The sequence below is a fragment of the Haematobia irritans genome, chromosome 1, assembly GCF_050003625.1.
Source record: "Haematobia irritans isolate KBUSLIRL chromosome 1, ASM5000362v1, whole genome shotgun sequence".
Taxonomy (NCBI): domain Eukaryota; kingdom Metazoa; phylum Arthropoda; class Insecta; order Diptera; family Muscidae; genus Haematobia; species Haematobia irritans.
The window spans coordinates 72,822,634-72,840,332 of NC_134397.1; the positions used below are offsets into that span (position 1 = coordinate 72,822,634).

At 31.1% G+C, this 17,699-nt stretch overlaps 1 protein-coding gene and 1 long non-coding RNA gene across 2 annotated transcripts in view; one reads left to right on the forward strand and one right to left on the reverse strand.

The window, feature by feature from the left end:
• E2f1 (E2F transcription factor 1) overlaps positions 1 to 17,699 on the reverse strand; it is a 228,049-nt gene that overhangs the window by 44,080 nt on the left and 166,270 nt on the right. The window lies entirely within an intron of this gene.
• Positions 229 to 15,591, forward strand: LOC142221170 (uncharacterized). Its single transcript, XR_012717963.1, has 2 exons — positions 229 to 569; positions 15,423 to 15,591. It is a non-coding gene; the product is annotated as an uncharacterized LOC142221170 (long non-coding RNA).

A 17,699-nucleotide genomic window follows, 5' to 3' on the forward strand; every position in this document is an offset into this window, starting at 1 on the left:
AAAAGGTTCGCCCAGCGTAACATTAAATGAAAAAATATATATTTTTCAATTCCTTTTTGGTTTTGTTGCTTTTTTTCTTGTTGTTTTTCAAAGAGAACACACAGACAACCACTGATGAGTGTAGCAAACGAAGCACTAAATGTGGAAATAAAACGAATAACGCCAACAAGTTAAAAGCGGCGGCAGCATTCCGTCGATCCGTCATTTCATGCCTTGTATTGATATAACAAAGTAGCAGCAGAATTCTCACATACGCTCACTTACACTCGGTGAGTATAGCTAACAGTGAGTATTAGCAGGAGCAGAAAATCAACAACAACAAGCTGTGATAAAACGCAATGTAGACACACCAGAACCTCAAACGAAACCCCACAGAAAACAGGGCCAGAGAAGCCACCTCAGATTGTTAGAGTCAGTTGTCAGATAGTTGTATTGAGAAACAAACAAGTCTCCCCCTATTATAAATTCTTTTCTTTGACAATAGAGAGGGGAACGATAAAAGTGGCGATGGATATGAGAATGTCTGACCTATTTGAGGGCTGCCAGACAATTTTCAAAATGAAAATGTGGTAATAAAGTGACACAAACTAAAATTAAGTGTAACTAAATTTAAGTGATAATATGGAATTAATAATCACTACTTTAGGAGAAGGAACTAAAGTCTATTTCCCATGTTCTGCTATTCGGAATCGCAAGAATTTAGTTTTTTTTAGAAAAAATTGAAATATTATCGAACATATGTAAATTCGATTTGTATTTGAACTTCTTATCAAACTGAACTAAGGAGCCATAATTTAAATTTGTATGGTTTAGTGCTAAGAAACTATAGCTAAACGAAATTTTTGCGCTTCTGAATATCGCAACATCCGGCAGAGGGAATAAATTAGAAATATCATTTCATAGAATTTTTAATTGATAACTGTCTAACATCTGGGCCGAGTCGGTCGCCGAGTATACAATCTGAGTGCGACGGCACTAAGGTCCCGAAACATCGGATACGGATAAGAGTAGTTTTTCTCGGACTTTTTCCATTCCCGCGAATTTTTTCATTTGACATTAGAAGGCAGTATGAGAAAATCTAAACATGTGTGTTATTTGAAAATCTTACACCTTTGGTGTGTGTACATGTCATTAAATTATACAAATCGAAATATTTTGTAATAAAAGAAAATTTTTGCAATTTTGCAATTTTTTAAGGCATTCTCAAAACTCTATTAAGAGTTTTGACGTATTTCAAAAGAGCTCTATGTTAACATGGGTTTTCTGTACAATTAAAAAATTATTGGATATTAAAAAATATTTCGGTAGCACGGATTTAGATATAGTGAAGATATGAGCGTTAGTTTTATAGAATTATACGAACTCTGTTATTAATATTCCTCAAAATATTACGAAATCATTTAAATTTGAATTTAACAATAGATATCATCACAAATGATTCATTTTAATATTTGCAATAAATGTTTAAATATTTAGAAATTATATAATTGCAAATGTGATGTTTAGAAGGTTTTACTTGGGCTACTAGTCATACATAATACGATGAATGCCAGCACTTAATTCCCGGGAAAGTGGGAGCGAAAATAATGCAAATTGCCGGTAATTCCGGGGATTCACTGGGAAAACCCCAAAAAAGGAAATGACACCAAATTCGTATATATTTCTCTGACATTTCGTCCACAATTTATTTATATATTAGAAATTTTCCAATGTAAAGTCCGGCAGGCATTTTGAACGAAATTCCCACTACCCATAAGAAATTTTTGCCATCGAAAATTCCGTAAGGCTTTATTACCGTATGTTTACAATCTCCTCTCATAAGAAATACTTGGCAAAACTGAATTATTGGCATGCAAACGAAATTTTCGCCAACTGAAAATACTTAACAAAAAATTAACCAATCTGGTCACACTGTTGTCAAAATAAGTTTTTTTTTCGTTTCGGGAAAGTGAATGAGTAATTGCAAACTTACCAATTTAAATGATTAACAAAACGATAAAACATTAATGATAACCGTAGCAATGTAAAAACTTTAATTTATTAGTTTAAATTATATGAAAACTATAAAAAAGCAAAATTCACAATACTCACGTGTATATATGAAAAATGTAATCAAATCTCTGTCAAGCAAATTCAAAAGGCCGATGAGAGAGTAAAATTTATTGCTCTCTTCAAAAGATAAAGCACAGTAAGCAGCAAAATATGAATGAGTTCAACTTTTTTTCTTGAACTCTTAAATAAAACAAATGAATGTCGTCATTTATTTAAGTAAAATTTAATTTTACAACTTAATAATAATAAAAATGTGGTTACTAATATAGTGATAATATTCTATTCAGCTTCTGAACAATTGTATGTAAAGAAAACTAAGTGAAAGCGTGAGAAGCTGGGAAATAAAATTTGGAATAATGCTGTTGTTCTAGATTAGGTTTTTATGATTTTTTCACACTAACAGTTGGAGGGAAATAACTTCGTCTTTTTAATTATGCATAATAATTGTTCGCCTGTATCTCTGGGTATATCTAGCTTATTACAATTCGCGACCTAAAGTGCGGGACCCCCACCCAAAATCGTTCATATGTATTATTACTTGCCCATGTGCTTTTGCGTCTACGTTGCGTTGAATTCAGAATTCGCTGTAGCAGCCCACAGTCGGCTGTTTTTAATGAAGTTCATTTCTTCAGTGTTGGCCATTGTGTACTCAATTGGAGAATGCTATCTATGGAAGAGAGTGTTTGTATATGTATGGGTTTAACTGTTGTTGGTTGTTTACATTTTTGTCTGACTAAGAAAGAGAGAGTCGAATGAACATATTGAGGTATCCATTCAAAGTATTAAACAGGGATGACAAATCGAATGGCTGTTAAGGTCCCAAACCCAATAAAAATATCTCACTACATAGTTCTTGTACTAATGCTAATAATTGTTTTGTGGTTAAGCATGGAAACAATGTTTTGATAGATATTTTTTAAACTTTTCATGGCCAATGTAGAAATATATATACTACCATAATTACGGCCAATGTTCTCCAAAAAATATTTATCACTAAATAAATGCCCAGAAATGCTGGTCTATTGAAATGTTGCAGCAAAAACATTTTTCCAACAAAATAGTTCAATATTTCCAATATTCCAGAGTTTGACAGTTCGGTACATATATGTACGTATATTTTTTATTACTACTACATGATTTCGAGTTATGAAAAGTACAAAAAGTATCCCTTTTACCATCCCTCGTACAAAATGAGAAGCAGATATACCTACCTATATGCAAACTATAGTATGTGAAGAGGGCCCTCGGCCTATCTACAACACAATGTTTATGGAATTTTATAGCAGAACATAATGCGAAAACCTATTCTTAATAATAACAATAATGAATGTGCTAGAACCGACTATATTGTAATTGAAAGCTTAAAATTGGCAAAGGTTCATGTAATAATTGAGGAAATTATTACGAACTAAATGGAGGGGAAAATGGAATTAGGGTACTTATAAAAAATAATCACATCTTCGAAAGGTACAAATACCAATGACGCAAGTGGATTGTGGGTTTTCAAATAAACGCATCTGTTTAGGCATTTGAATAACATGAAATAAAATTAGCCATTTACAAACACAAAAAAAAAACGAAAACACTTTTGCTCTACATTTAGTTGTAGGCCGTCATAAAATTGGGGTCTCACAAAAGAAAAAAAACAAAATTCACTGAAAACAGAAAATTGTAAATAATCCCCCACAAATGAAGAAGCTTGTATAAGAGGTATATAATTTATATATCGATATATGTATATGTGTGTGTATATATATTTAAAATTCTTTACACTGGAGTTTATACACATATGTCACACAGACTAAAAATAAATTCCCGGTTTCTTTTTATATGGTGTATTGCCCCCCCCTTCTGGTGGTGAATGACATTGTTAAAAAAAACCTAGCGGCAAAAATTCCTAGCAAAAGCAACAAAATGAATAAAACAGCAAATTAGTGCTGTTAATTTCTAGAAAAACAAAAACACACACACTTCTATACAAAATAAAAGCAAAAACCATAAACGGCGGCAAAGCAAGTTAAAGGTAAATGGGTATGGGGGCCGCCTATGACTTTTACATAAACAAGTTTTTCCAACCAACCAACCAACAACACAACAGAAAAAGTCAATTATTATGAAAAGAGGAATAAGAAACAAGCAAAAGAAAAAAATAAAAAATAAAAAACACGCAAATTACTTGTAAATTAAAACAAAACAATGAATTCCAAAGGCAAAAAAGAAAGAAAACCAACCACACAATCCTTCATACATATGTATGTATATCACTGACAACAACAACAACAACGAACCGAAAATCAAGCTCTCTCATCATGTGCTCTCGGAATCTCCTAAGAGAAATAAAACACAAATTGTTTTTGCATTTATGATAGAAAAAAAAAAACAATTGTATTTGCAAATTCAATGGCATAAAACAAAACACAGGAAACGCAAGAGACGAAAATATAACAACAATGCCAACCAAAGAGTGTTTAAGTGTTGGACTAAGCACTACAGCTCACATGCAATGTTGACTGATAACTTAACTTATATATCTGCTGCTGTTAACATGACGCTTTCCGATGAGTTTCCGATTTTTTGTTATTGCAAGAGAGCGAAAAATGTTAGACCTAAGCCGAACAACAGAGTCGGCAAATCGCCATCGGAAGTGACATTTTATTATTTGTGTTGTAGTTGTTGTTAATGGAATTGAACATATGGTATAGCAGGGTGATATGGAAACTTCAGTGCGAGTATATGTGTGAAAGGGTGGTGGTGTTGATATAAAGGTGGGGCGATGTCATGTTCGAGACTTTGTAGATATATTAAATGGAGATATTGAATTGAGGGATTTGAAAAATGTTATGGGATCCGGGAATCGATGGAGAATTGATATAAAACGGTTTGCATTTGTTTCATGAGTTTTATTTTAGTTTAAAAATATTAAGTATCAATTCAATCAATTACAATTTTTAACGATGTCCTCAATTTTGTGATTGATTACGTTATAGCATTGCAAATACATAGGTGCAATGGCTAGCTTGGCTTGCTTGCAGAGTGACATTGGTTCAACCCCGAATGTAAATAAAACATTGGATAGGTGCAATGGCTAGCTTGGCTTGCTTGCAGAGTGACATTGGTTCAACCCCGAATGTAAATAAAACATTGGAAGTCTTACAGCCGACTCGAATTATTGTATTTTTTTGCAGCGAAGTCCCAAATTTTGTCGGGCATTTATCTTTAATGAATTAACGCATTATCGAATTGCATTTTAAGGGAATCGTTGGTGTTCACTTCTGAGAGGTTTCACATAATGTAAATTTTTCCTTTCCTGACGGTTCGCATGCTCAACATGAAACAGGTTCTTAACGTTTTGCAAGATTGATTCATGGGGACCTGTCTAAGGAGTAGTGCTATTAAACTTTTCCAGGAAGTGCCCAGGTTAGGTTAGGATAGGTGGCAGCCCGATGTATCAGGCTCACCTAGACTATTCAGTCCTCTCCTTCTCTCTTATCACTGAGCGCTGCCCGATTCCATGTTAAGCTCAATGACAAGGGACCCCCTCTTAATAGCCGAGTCCGAACGGCGTTCTACATTGCAGTGAAACCACTTAGAGAAGCTTTGAAATCCTCAGAAATGTCACCAGCATTACTGAGGTGGGATAATCCACCGCTGAAAAACTTTTTGGTGTTCGGTCGAAGCAGGAATCGAAACCACGACCTTGTGTATGCAAGGCGGGCATGCTAACCATTGCACCACGGTGGCTCCCTAAGTTTGAATTTACCGCATCAGTGACAACCCCATACGTTTTGACCAGAACTAGGAGTGGTCCGTACATAACATGAACATGTCCTGTCCTGAATTGATCCAATTCCCGGAGGGTGTATACCTTCCTAAAAACGTCTTTATTTAAAAAGCCTCATCTTTGTTCAAAAAAAAAAAAAAAAAAACAATACAATACAATACCAAAACTCTTAAGAGTCCAGCAAAAAAGTGTAGTCAAAAAAAACAATCAAAATATGTTCTTGTTTTTAGATCCGGAAGAGGTGCAAAATAGCCTCAGAAACAACGAATTTTACATGGGCAAGTTACAGGACTGCATTGATTTCGTATTAGTTTTTCAGATGTGATGCTATTTCAGTATTTTTTTTTTTAATTTTCGAGTTTTATCTCTACGTAAAGATTTTTTAAATAATACTTGCCAATACGGTAAATTCTTAATGGATCGGTAAACTTTTCAAATATTATTTTTTTGGAAATTTCTATTATTTTGTATGTATTTTATGCATAGTAAAATTTAAATATTTTAGTAAAACTTCTTCAAACCAAGGATTTTTAACCCTGGACAGTCATCCTTCGTCAAAATGACGACGCCTAAATTCATTTTCGATCTACTAAAATGATTGGGAAATGATAAAATTAAGTTATACAAATTCAACAATTTTATAAATTTTTGTTTTATACTAAATAAAAACAAATTGAATAAGGAAATTGCTTCTCATTTTTGCTCACGATGCAAATTATAATGTCTTGAAATAAGCCGTAGTCAAAATGACGAAGGATGACGTTAGTGTACAAAAAATAAGGATGACTTTTCAGGGTTAAATAACACCTCAAAAGAACTTTTTCTGAAGTGAAAATTAAGTACAGCTCTAGAAGAACATTTTTGTGTAATGGCACAGGAAGAAATTCTAAATTTTTTTTAGCGGGAAGAAGGTGAAAATCGCTGGATCCAAGTGATCGTTTGTTTAATGAATATTTCTAAAGTCTTCTTTAGAAATATTGACCAGTTGACCTTCTGGTGACCGAATTGGTATGTTATAGTGATGCATGTCGATCACCATAAAATGGGCAACCACTTCTCCTAACTGGTAGTAACCGAATCGGAGTATTGTTCACACCAATTCGATTTTTTTTTCGATTTTCGTCAAACTTCCATTTAATTTCCGAAATTGCAATCGTTTATTCAGAAAGTATCACACACCACAACCCCAATTTTTTCTTTACTCCACCCTATTCTATAGTTTTATATCTCATAGAGATGCATGTCCATACTATTTGTAAGGTAAATTTCAATTAGCCAAACGTTTAGGGATAGAACCAAACAGATGGTCCCACATTCAAAAGTTCATTGACTCTGTAATAAATGAATGAGCTGAATATTTGGCTAAATACATACATAATTTGAATTTTAATTAAATCGCTTATATACTCAAACATTAGTTAGTTTAGGATAAAGTCCTTAAGAAAAATAATTGGTTTCTCCAGTGAATTGAATTTTAATTTCATATCCTTTTCTTTTCACTCCATTCTCACTTATCATCATGGGTTTCCCCTGTAGGCTGTGAATATGGATGCAAAAATGAAATCATGTTAAGATCAAAATTTAAATGAATTATGCTCTACAAATCATTGTTGATGAATGTCGAGTAAATGGGAATTGGTCTGGAGTGAGACATACTGTGTGTCGAAAAGATTCTAATGAAAAGGGCAAAATTCTGCTTTAATCTGTAAGCTGATTGTGATGTGTGCTAAAGCCATGATAGATTTTTACCATGTCAGTCACACAATTTCGATTGACCCGAACAACAACCCTTAAGTTAAAGGATTTTTGAAGGCTCCTTTAAGGACTATGGAAAAGAGAGCTTCCCATACATTTCGTTTTCCCTTGTATTCTAGTTTGCAGTTTTATTAGTTGTTGTTTTTGTTTTTTTTTTTTTTTATATTTCGTTATCTGTCACAGACAATGTGAGTAACAGACCGATTTTTTTTCCGTCATAACCTATGGGTGCTGTTTTTATTCCATAACCATTTGTATGTGTATATATATCATGGCGTAGAATTATACATTTGTGTGATTGGCACTATCCTTTGAGGGGTAATTTTATTACCCTCCAAGGAATCTTGATACGTGTTTAAGTGTTTGCTAAAAGTTTTTCTGCTTTAAAGTTCTTATGAGATATGAAAACTTCTCACGAATTTAGACTGTCGCCTTATAGTTATTGACACTGTATGTGTGTTTGTAGTGTTGTTTTTGTTTTTATTATATTTGTTGTTATGCTATTTTTGAAAATCAAGTCTTTATGCCAAACTAAAAGTAAATGATGGAAAAAAGCCAATTCTTATGTCTGATTTATGTATTTAATTCAGTTGTATGCATAACTTAATGGGTCCACATCTCGTATTTGATTATAATATATATATGGCAACTCCGTGCAGAATCTTTTCAGAGAGTATTAAGATAACAAGAGAACGAAACTGTCAAGCGAAACTGCGTCAGTAGGTGGCAGTCATAAGGACATTTATCTAATGTCTGAAATATCATACAGTTTTCGTCGGAGTCACCCAGTTCAGTTCTCTGCTGGCCTTATGAAACGTAAGAAAAATAGGATTTAGAACCTACTTTGTAGTAACAAATGTTCTTTTATATAAATCTTTTCATTCTATTAATTTTTTTGGCAGACAATTTGAAATTATAACTGCCGATGCACATTGGGGTTTTTGATACCAAAAATGGGAATTAATTGAAAAATGAAATTTAGGAGAACCGAAAAAATTTTTATAGTCGGTAAAAGTACACAAAATTCCACATCACTAGCGCAAAAATTGTGTCTTTGACAAGTACCGTTGTGTCACTATATATGTTTGAAGTTGGAGTTATTTTACGTTTTCCTTGCGTGCGATATAAATGTAAATTATTGGTGTCTTAAAAATTAGTTTTGATTGTTTTCTAAAGCGATAATTAAAAAAATAATAATGGAACCTTCATCCTCAGGTTAATAAGATTATTTTTGTGTTTTTTATTTTTATATTTGACTTGTGTTATTATATGAAATTTAGTTTCGCTCGTAAGTCTTTAAATTAGAGGATTTCGAGAAATATGTCGACAAATAGTTGTGAATAAAGCCAAATTAAGTAAAAAAGTTTATTTTTTCTAAAACAATAAACTCTTTTGAAAGCATAGATGAAAAAGTTGTCTGCACTTTTTTGCACATTTTGAAATTAAATGGAAATACATTTTTCAACCCCTGGTACTATATGTCCCCAACTGTTCACAAATATTTATTACTTGGAGCAGAAATAATTAACCACGCTTTACTTCCAATTGGACAGTTGTCGGAAGAAGCGCAAGAAGCTAGAAACAAAGATTTTAAAAATTTTAGAGAGCATTTTTTGCGAAAATGTTCTATGGAAAAGTCAAATGAAGAGATATTTAAAAGACTGTTAATTAACATACTTCGGATCCAGTTATATCAGAAATGAGAAATTAAAAGAGAAGAAACCCCACAATTTGCCTATGGAAGCAATTCAAATGTTGATATTTGAGTCAAATCTTGATGGTGATCAAAATGCCAGTGTTGATGATAATGATACATATAGTAATTTTACTGACGATGATGATAATAATTGTTAAGAATCAGATCAAAAAGCAGATATTCATTCTCTTTTTTTTGTTGCAAATTAACTTATGGAAAACAAATAAAATGTGGACTAAAAAATATTTAAAATTTGATTGGTTTTATGTCTTTTAGTGAATTTGGCCGAAAAAAAGTTAAAACTATAAACAGGGAAAGCTACTTCGAATTAATTCCCACTTTTGACATCAAAAACCCCACTGTGCGATGCCTTAATAAAGAATTTATCAAAACAGCGCTTCGACCGCAACGTCGGTTATACCAAAGCTGCAGGCATTGTGCGACATCTATATGGTTGACATTTGTTGTTTTTGTAGAAGAGAAATTTTCGTCCTCTTGTTTTCTTAATACTCTGTGATCTTTTAAATGAGTGCACAACATTGATAAAAGATGGTAGGTAGCAGAGAACTGCAACCGGTGGTTTTTTTTCGTATTACAATCTTACCCACAAAATGTCGGTGGCAGTGAGTAAGACACCAATTGCCATGCGATCTTTTACATTGATACAAATGTGAGAATAAAAACACCAATAGTATATAACAATGTTCGTATGCAGTGTCTTGCAATCTTAAACCAATCGACATCATAACAACGCTCGGTAAACTAAAAACGAGGTTGGTACTTAAGTGTGATTGCACTCAACAACAACAATTACTAGCAGTTGGCATTAGCTCAAGAGAATTGAGAGAGTGCCAAATATGATTGCTTTACTACGGTGTTTTCGAGAGACCAACACTCATACTAACAAACACCGACAATCGTCGGTTGCCTTGGATATTGGTGGTTGAAAATTTTTTTACCAATTGATGTTTTAAGATTGCAAATGTTGATGTTTACTAAATACACTGGTCGGTTGCGGTAGATCGCAGCCGTTCTCTGGTAGGTAGTGTTACATATATAAAAAAAATCTTTTTTTCTCTATATTAATTTTTTTATTTGTTTAACAATTACCATACACTGCTAATATACAATTTTTGATCAACAATTACCACAAATTTTTTATTTTGGAGAAAATTTGTATAAAAAATGTTTGATCCAATTGATTTTCCAATGCAATTGCTTTAATCACGGAAATAACATCAATTAACGCCTACAATTAAAAACTTAATTGACCAGATCAAAAATGTAATATAATTCAAACAATTTTTGTAATTGAATTTTGATTTGACTAAAAGGTTAAATACCCAGCAAAAAAAAAAAATTGGAAGTGCTTCTAAAGGCACAACTTTAAAAGCACTTCCAAAAAATGTCCTCCCAAAGATGTTCTTGATTTTAATTACTCAGGAAGTTTTTTTAATTCAATTTTTTATAAATCGCTTTTTTCATAATTTTAAAGTGTAATTTTAAATTTATCGAAAAATAAATTTTGTCGAAAAAAAAATGCTAAATCCATTCTAGAAAAATTGCGAATTTTTGAAAATATTTGAGGTCAAACGTTAGAATGTATTAAAAAGCATAGAAAATTTAAAAATTATTTATTTAGCAAAATATTACAAAAATGTTTAATTCACATCCAAAACACTGAATTCGTATCAAACTTTAAGAAGTAATGCATATTCAATGCCACAGCTTGCAACATTGCAATAATGGAGGACATCCGTGATATGAGACACTTTGTCCAAAAAGAACATTTTCACCACTTTTTTGCTAGATCTTAATCACCCAACAAAAATTTGACCGTTATTCCATTGAATAACTAGATTCTCCTCTGAACTGAAGGTCAGAGGAGAATCTTGTTCAACCAGAAAATTTCCCTTGCATATTTTTAGGCGTCACAATTGTCCGATTGATAACTCTATGTTATGAGACGGAAAAAGTGCTCAAAATTATAGGTCTGGACGATTTTATGTTAAGGGACCAATCACATCCGTAATATTTATTGGATATAGAATCAATATCTACGAAAATGTTTGCATTAGAAAAGGGATTATTTAAAAAGTGGCACATCATAGTAAAAAGGTGGCACAAAAAAGTAAAATGTAACGTAAATGACAAAAAAAGTGTCAACCTCTGAAGTGGCACAACGTTAATAATGCTTGGGTAACATCTTTTCGCAGAAAAAGTAAAATGAACAAAGATACCACCTAGTCAAAATTATAAATTAGCCCTTGGGTCACCACAATAAAATCCTCAGTCCGTTTATAACCCAAATGATGCATTTGAACCCTATTATCTGCTGTAAAATAAAGAGGAGCTAAGTTTTCTATTTCAAATTTTGAAGATGTGATGTAAAGATCTGATTATATGAAATATTTTCATCAATTGTTTCCCCAAAATTTTCTTCAAATATATGAAAATTTCATATAAATGATGAAGATTTTCATCACATTTGTTGAAATTGAGTTGATGAAACAGTTCCATGAAGTGTTGAAGAAGTGATGAAATGTTTTTAAGATGAGATGAAGTGTTTATGAAGCTTTTTCATCATGTTTTCTAAAAAATTTCTCCAAATCTATGAAAATTTCATTCATCTGATGAAATTTTTCATCAAATTTGATGAAGTGGTGAAGAAGTGATGACTCGTTTTTTATGAAGCGATGAAATGTTTATGAACCATTTCCATCAAACCATTTTTTCAAAAATTTCTTCAAACCAATGAAAATTTCATATATAACATATGATGAAATTTTTCATCCAATTTGATGAAACTGGGTTGATGAACACGCTTCATCAAATTTAATGAAGGATATTTTTTTGAGTGTATGTAAATCTGATTTATTATATTGGATCAGTTTTGAGCAAAAAAAGTCGCCACAAAAATTAGCAAAATCCCACCAAACCCCCAAGTCCCCAACTCAAAACTTTCGCCCCCCATCCAAGAAAAAATATCACCAAATTGGAGAAAAAGTCCCCAATACTGGCAACTTTTGAAAGGTTCGATTTTCATAGTGTCCAAGTTTGAGAGATGTTCCTTCATCGGAAGATTACAAAAAATCTACCCATCCATCCATCATTCGCCTCTAATGCGGCATTCACATTACAATTTTAAAATCTACTTTAACTAGATTTGAACTGTCTCGAACATTTTCGATTTTGAGTGTAATGGTTTAATCCCATAATAATATAGGGTTAGGGTTACATAAAATAAAAAAAAAAACATATATTTATATTTTCTCTTTACAATGTATAATGTCCGAGACATCCTAGTATACTTTTTCTCGCCCACCAAAAAAACAAGTGCAATGAATGACGCGCCATTTCACAGAGTGAGCTTCTATAGGCTTCTTACGCTGTGGCAACTCTGTCACATATTGACACTGAAAGCAAACAATAAACAAACAACAAAATAACTATAATAACAACAACAACGTAAGCTACATACACCGCAAAGTAAAACAGATGTATGATGATACAAAATGAAGAAAAAGAAGAAATTTCTTTGCATTGTGGTGGCGGTGGACGGTGGATGGTATAAGAGGCAATCAAAAAATATCAACCAGAAGAACTACAACGCTGGTTACGCTACCAAAATATAAATCAGTAGAAACGTATAAAAGAGGTGGAAAATAAATGCGAGCACAACAAAAGAATTTCATGAGAAATGGGTCTACACAAAAAGAGAAAACCAAAATCCAAATAGTTAAGAAGAGAAACCCGTAACAAAATACGAATGAAAAATCAAAAACAATTAAAATAATATTTCGAAGAGAAAAAAAACGTGGGAGGAGGCGTAACATTCTATTCGATGAGAGACTGTTGGAGATAGGTAAATAGATAGTGTTTACACCGAAAACAGTAACCAAAGAATGCACTTTCTGTAATATGATTTGGTTAGGGCGAACAACCAAGAATGTGTATTGGAAAACAAAAACAAAAGAAAATAGTTTTCTGCCATCACAAGGTACAGCATAACAACATAGGAACGGGAGAGAGAGACATTAAGGTCGAGTATAGAAAAGGGTGAACCATAGCTGTATGGTTATTAAAAAGACCAATAACAGTTTAAGATTTTGGTAAAATTCTGGTTAGAGACCATAATTTTTCAATCATGCTAAACCTAATGGATAACTGTTTCCCCAATGTTTGTTTTCGAGCACTTAGAGTTTTAATAAATTTCTATCATAACATTTATAGTAAAGATACCCATCAAAGAAGCTTCGCCAAAAAAATCCGAAAGTGGTGCCAAATTGACGCAGAAGTGATGAATTCTATGACATGGGTTTGTCATAGAACGGATTTTCACAATTTCAAGAGCCGTTGAACTGAATTTGCATCGCTTCTTAAGGTGTGATCCGAATTCAGTGTTTTGGATGTGTATTAAAGAATTTTGTGATATCTTGCCAAATAAACATTTTATGACTTTTAAAGCATTCTAACCACGGTTGGTAGAATTCTACCAAAAATACTAGATTTTTTACTTTTTGGAAGATTGGTAGAATTCTTGATGTTTTGGTATACCTCTCCTTATATCAATTTTCTATAGAAATACAATTTTGACCAAATTTTCTACGGAAAACAATGAAAATTTTTTCTATAAAAATTAAATTTTGACAAAATTTTCTATAGAAATAAAATTTTTCAGATTATTAAAATTTTGACAAAATTTTCTATAGAAATAAAATTTTGAAAAAATTTTCTATAAGAATAAAATTTTGAGAAAATTTACTATAGAAATAAAATTTTTAGAAAATTTTCTATAGAAATAAAATTTTGAGAAAATTTTCTATAGAAATAAAATTTTGAGAAAATTTTCTATAGAAATAAAATTTTGAGAAAATTTACAATAGAAATAAAATTTTTAGAAAATTTTCTATAGAAATAAAATTTTGACAAAATTTTCTATAAAAATAAAATTTTGAGAAAATTTTCTATAGAAATAAAATTTTGAACAAATTTTCTATAGAAATAAAATTTTGAGAAAATTTTCTATAAGAATAAAATTTTGAGAATATATTCTATAGAAATAAAATTTGAGAAAATTTTCTATAAGAATTAAATTTTGAGAAAATTTTCTATAGAAATAAAATTTTTAGAAAATTTTCTATACAAATAAAATTTTGAGAAAATTTTCTCAAAATTCAATATTATTAAAATTTTTAATTTTCGAGTTGGGTCATATCCTCAAAGTCCATTGTGCATATGTTCTTCCGTTTTAATGAAGTAGTAACTTTCCCTTGCTGGTATAAGCTTAAACATGTAAAATTCGACCTTCACATCTGAAGGATCATAGCATTAGCATTTTTTCGAAAAAAATTTAAATAAGTTGTGGCATTTTATTAATTCTTACATTGTTTTTAACCTATTTGAAATGAAAAAAATAATAATAATAATAATAAAATTTGGCCATTAAAAATATGAAAAAGGCAAGTTATATTAAAATGGAATCGCCTTTAGAACTTCCGAGTTTTTCTGGGTAGTCGTCCATCTAATCTACTCGAATTCAGCATTTAATATTTATTTTTTGACCAGTATATTTATATTTCGAAGAATGTTAAAACCGGATCATATTTTTATGCTACTAAATACATACATTTTTTCGTTTTACATCTTGAGTGATAAAAATACACCGACACAAATTAATTAATTTAATTTTAAAGAAAAAACTAATTGATATAATTAATTGTTTAATAAAAACACAAATTAATTGAATTAAATAATTTCATGAGTGCAAAGTGCGGATTTGCAACTTTTAATTTAATCAAACAAATTAATTTTAAAAAATATATATTATTTAATTGGTTTAATTCACTATTCATATGCCATTGGTTGATATTTTCATTTCGATTATTGAAGCTATTTCAATTAAGTTTAAGTAATTAACAAATAGTTTTGTTTTGGCGTATGGATTTGCAAACCGATCTTTTTATTAATGCAGATTTTCTACAATATTTATTGTTTTATAATACCTACACAAATTTCAAAAATATACAATTTTATATGAAACCATTTTTAATAGAATGCAATTTCTGAAAGCTTTGTTAGATTTTGTTGGCAAAATATTAATTATTTTTTTTAATTTACTTACGATTTCTATTCTAGGTTGTAGATAAATGTCATGCTGTAAACCTTGACAATGGACTAAGAAATAGTTTGCCGGAGATTCTGATTTATGATAAATATTATCCAGTATATTCCGTTTTTAATTTGTTGTTAGTTTTCTTATCATTAAATTTTAAACAAACATTAAAAAATAAGCGTAAAAATCTTTTTTTGGTTTTTTGTTTTGCTTTATTTGTTGGGGGTTTTTGGTGGTGTTATTAACAATTTTTTTTCTTGCAATAGCAATTTATGTTGATTTATTTGCGAAAAAATGCAATTAATAAAATTGTAGATATGGCATAATATTAAACTTAAACAAACACAAAAAGGTCTTCACTTTACCACCACATTTTACCACAAAACGATAACAATTTTAACAAATAATAAAAAAAAAATTAATTAGCACAAAATTTCCATTTAACAAAAACAAAATATGGAACAATGTTTTGTTTTGTATAGGTTTTCTTGTAGAGACCGAAACATAATTTCAATGTGGTTTTCTTGTGACTTCTGTTGTTTTTCTATGCCACTTGGAATTTAGATTGCATTTTGTTTTGCGAAATTCATTTCTCACATATCAACACTGTTTTGCTTTTTTTCTTCTTTTTATATCATCATGTTTGCATTACTTTTTGATATTTCTCTTAGTTTAGTCATATTCCATTTTCATTGATGATGTTTATTTTAATTTTTTTTTAATAAAAAAAATTAAGTAATCCAGATAAGTTAGTTGGTGGGTGGTTGAATGGTTGTTGTTTTTTATCCGTATCTGCCTTTTCTTTTAAAATTTTCACTTAATTCAATTAATTTTTGTATGAATTTTATAAATCCTAATTAAAAAAAAACAAATTGCCATCAAATTAAATTTGTTTGCAATTGTTTTCTCATTGTTTTTCTTCTCTTTTGATTGTGTACTAGCACTATTTCCTGCAGCGTACGTTTCGTAAATGTTGCGTGCGTTCAATAGCAAAGAACGACTGCCACTCGAAATATCCCTTTACGGGAAAAGAGACAGATACGATACACACTCACGCATACAAACACACACCGCAATCATAAAATGTCATTCATACACTCATGAAGCCACCACATAACATATTCAGCCAGCCCTAAAGTAAAGTAGCCGTAAAAACAATAACAACAACAGCTGGGCTTGCATATCAACCTTGTTGTGTATTTGGTGGTTGTGCATTAAGCCGGTCACACAGATATGCTTCTCACACAAGCCCAATACATGTGTGTGTATGTGCCATCACTCACATAAGCAATGTGCAGTTTATTGCACTCGTGCTTACTCTCTATATGCTCTTCTATGAAACTCTCTTAAAATTCTTGTCAGTGAGATTGTAAACAAAGAGTTTTTTTTTGGTGGATGGATGGGAGAATGGCAATTTTGAATTTACAAACTGAATTTTAAGTTGGAGAAATAAACAAGAATAAATTTTCCTCAATAATGCAGGATATTTTGCCGAACTTTGAAAAAAAAAAAAAATAAAAACGTGGGAGCTATATCATTTAAATAACAACTTCAGCCGAAACCATATTAATATCCCCAATCGAATTGAAAAGTAGATACATACAGTTTGTCAAGAAATGGGATAAAAATTATGTTTTGTTCCAAAATTAAATATAATGAAATTTAAAAAAAAAAAATTTTATTATGTATTTTGGAAAGTATACATACGTACACAGAATTAAAAATTTAATAAAATATTTAATATTTCAATTATTTCTAGAAGTTGAAATAGTTGGCAATGTCAAAAGACTTTCTTGACAGACTGTATATTTTATTAAATTACAAATTATAAGTTTATTGTTATTTAAATATTATTTAGAGCAAAATACAGAAGCACAAAAAATGATTATAGACGGCATACCCGGCACAAGGGAAGTACATATGCCACAAGAGATTGAAATTTACGAACGAAAATCTTTGACTTTTCATCATTACCCATGACACAAACACCTCCTCAATGAAAAATTTTATGAACAGTTCAACGAATGATATAGCCCTTAAAACGCCCTCAAAATAAAATCCGAATCAACAGACAACGTTAGCGCCCATAACCCACCGTAGTATGCTTTACGGTCCAAAAACTAAACTTGATTTCCCCAGGCCGCATTTGATGATTTCATTGATCCCTGAAATTCGAAATTTTATTTTGTGTCCTTAAGCATAAACAGTTCAGCTACAAACCATTGTTTTTTATTCGGTTTCAGTCTATTGCAAGCTTTTGAAGATAATACCTTGTATGCGGCCCATGGAGGTTTTACATC